Here is a 3,479-nt window from a genome sequence, read left to right as displayed (position 1 = left end):
GACTCTATAATAATTTAAAATTGGAGTAGTAAAATCCTAAGTAGCACCTAGGTGGTGCTTATGTGGAGGTGTAATTTTACACCCCCATTGGAGAAGCCCTTAAATAATTGATATGTTGGTGGGCCTAAGTTTTTCTTATACTTAGTAACAAAAAGGTAATAAATGTGAAGAGAGAGAAACACGTGAGAAAGATTTATTAAATTTTTAGGAATCTTATTTTATAGGACCCAATATATATTGATTTTATATTAGAGATAATTGATGATGTGATAGAGAAACACATGAGAAACTTTGACTTTCAACATGTCCACTAAGGGATTGTCCATTTAAGAGAATTCCTGCCCATTGTGCAGTTGATCACTTGTTTGTCATGTGTTCATTGCTTGTCATTATCTTTGGCACTGTGGAATTGGTTTGCCACACATCAATTTCCTAGAGTACCTTTACCCAAAAAAAAAAAAAAAAAAAGTTCCTAAAGTACCAGAGTTTCCTAGTTTTTGTATTTGTTAATAGTTTGAAAAATGTCAAAAACTTCTGTTAGCATCCATTACTAAGGCCCAATTCGGGTTACTGAAACTGTGAAATGCATGCCTTCCAATTCGTTGCTTTAACCTAGTAACCTAGTCGTTCAATCTTCATGCAGGACACCTACCAGTTCAATCTTCATGACTTACTTCGAACTTGTAAATTGCAGTCCAATTGAGAGGAATAGTTCATTTTTTGTTTCCGCCAACACGACGATGATATCTCGATGACTACGATCATGAGCCTTTATAGTATTATTAGGTTTTGAAAAATGAATAACAGATACAACCTAGTTCTATGCTTTAGCTCATTATATTAGCCTCTGGATTTGTTCTCATTTTGAACAATGTACTTATTTCTAGTCCCTAAACTTGCATTAAAGTTTTAAGAACACTTCCTGTAATACAATACAGGTCTCATGAGCTAATTGCAACCTCCAGGACCAAAGCCAAGTTTTCCGCCAGCCACATCATAGACCACCTCAACTGTCTGTTGTTGTAGATTTCCAATGATGGTGACACCCCTTGCATCCTTATTTGCAATAAAAGCCAGACACGTTTGGGATTCACCTGTCGTCTCAACAAGAATACCAGATTTATGGACATCCAAATCGGCTCCCCCCTGAAAATGAAACACAATCTTTGGCAGAGTCACATTCTTGAGTCCCGTAAAGTTATAGCATGTATCCAAAAAATCAAACTTTGGTGCACGAGGATAACTTTTCATTGCATGTTTAAATGCTGATCGAAGAGCTGCATAGGCAGAGGAAGGTAATCGAGTGATTACAGTGCCAGAGTCTATGATGGTTCCGGATAATGAGAACGTTGACGGTGATAGAGCCAGTTTCAGTGCACCAACACTAATACCTGTTAAGTTTAGGAAATAAAATGATGGGTCTCTTTTGTCTGTAAGAAGTGGTGTAAATTGTTTAACAGAAGAGGAATCACCGAATGCTAGGAAGCCGTAGGAACTAGGTGAAATGCAATAGGAGAACACTTTTTTGTACTTATTGGAAGTTTGTGAGACAAATGAGATATTATCCCGCCCAAGTCCGAGTAGTCCAGCTGTTCCTCTAAATAGGCCACCATTGCTCTGGCCGCAGCCAAATCGGAAATTGGGAAAGGTGTCAGACGGTGTTATTGTCAGATTTTCGTGTGCGGAAATTCCTCGGGAGTAAGAGCCATCTCCATATGTAATGCTATACCCACAACTGGAGTTCATACAACTAGGAAGGTGGCCAGTTGCTGATTTGAGCTGGGTGCACTCAGTTGAGTTGCAAGGAATGTTGGAATAGGACGAGGACTTCTTAGGATCATATATTGGGTCACTTTGTTCATAACAACCACCAAGACATGGTTGGCACTGGATCCAGGTAAGGTCACTGCCAGTGTCAAAGATGAGAGGGAGATCTCTTTTTCGTGTGCCAAATCCTACTTTAACGTAATAGTTACCAGATCCAAAGTCTGCTGCAGACTCGGCTGGAAGTCTCGCTTCCTCTGGCTCTATAGAGACTCCTCCTTTGGAGATTCTAGAGTGAATCGATTGAACCCTTGATTGGTCTTTGATGAGAGCATGCGTGTAATTTTGAGGTTTTGGTCCGTTTTCTACAGTGCTCAATGGAGAACAGGGCCCGTCTTTGTGAAACACGGGCAGCAACGTTCCTTTCTTACCTGGAATTTTTAACATACTAGACATGAGCAAATAATTAAGTACAAAACTTACTTGGTAATTAAGTGATTCAATTTTCTAAGGAGTTTGTTAAAGCTCTTCAACTACACTATTTAAGTATAACATGATTATGTCGTGGATGATGTCCACAAGTTGCTAGTAACCAGAGAATATGATCATCGAAAATTTCAATTCGCTGCACTAGATATTGTTGCATTTGATATCATCCAAGCATCCAACTAAAGTGTCAGCTGACAGTTGGACCATATCTTAATAGCGTAAAGATAGGACTAGTACAAACAGATCATACAATCAAAATATGCATGTAGTCTATCCTAGCCTATACTATACGAGTGGATGGCAATGTATATATATACCTCTAGTACGGAATTCGGAACAAGTAGTTGCTGGTAATAGGGATTTGATTGCAATGACATGATGATGTTCATGGTGATGATGATGATGATGATGTTGGCTTGACAATGCCTCTTGTCTTCCATAAGTCGTCATAAAGAATGAGAATACTAACAAGAGAGAAAGGAGGGAGAAAATGTGAAATGTAGAGGTGGCCGGGTTGTAAGCCATGGTCGAATACTCTTATCTAAACACAATTCCTCCTTGTCCCTGAGTTGAATAAGCATATAAAGATGGAAAAAGATAGAAGAGGAGAGAGGATCGGAAAGGGAATTGAACAGGTTGGAAATACCCTTAACGATGGTACTTAATTTAGTCTAAACTCTAAACCGATAAATTCTAATAACAAAGTTTATTCCAAATATAACTCGGTCAGGATTTATCCAAAAATATTGGCAACTAAAAGAAAATGAAGACTAATATCTGGCATCAAGTATCGACCACCTTTTATCCCTTTCTCCCATAAAGTTTTTCTTGATCTGAAAATACCGAACTGGAATCTATTGATATATAAGCGACATATATGGGAATGGCAGAACCAACATACAGTGGATATATCAATATTTATACTTTAGAAAAAGGATTAACAGGAAAGAAAAAAAGGTGTCTAATTAATGCTATACTTTAGAAAAAGGATTAACTAGTATTACTCCCACTAGATGAGCCACACGGTCAATTTGGTTTGACCGTTAACTTTCAAGTCAAACAATTGAAAATTATATAAATGCTCTTATTGTTTTCAAAAAGAAAATATTTAATTTTAATTAGGTGGGGACATTTATGTCATTTTCAGTTGTTTGATTTGAAAGTTAACATTCAAACAAAATTAACTATATATTTAGAGGAAAACCCTAATTTCCCATTTAATAGGA

The 3,479-nt window shown here is 37.4% G+C and overlaps 1 pseudogene; it reads right to left on the bottom strand.

Moving 5' to 3' along the window:
* Window positions 1-939: 939 nt before the first annotated feature.
* Window positions 940-2,211, bottom strand: LOC147495217 (aspartyl protease family protein At5g10770 pseudogene; annotated as a pseudogene).
* Window positions 2,212-3,479: the final 1,268 nt, after the last annotated feature.

The sequence above is a fragment of the Coptis chinensis genome, chromosome 6, assembly GCF_015680905.1.
Source record: "Coptis chinensis isolate HL-2020 chromosome 6, ASM1568090v1, whole genome shotgun sequence".
Lineage (NCBI taxonomy): Eukaryota > Viridiplantae > Streptophyta > Magnoliopsida > Ranunculales > Ranunculaceae > Coptis > Coptis chinensis.
Note: the sequence above shows the minus strand (reverse complement) of the source record. Positions and strands in the feature narration are given on the sequence as shown.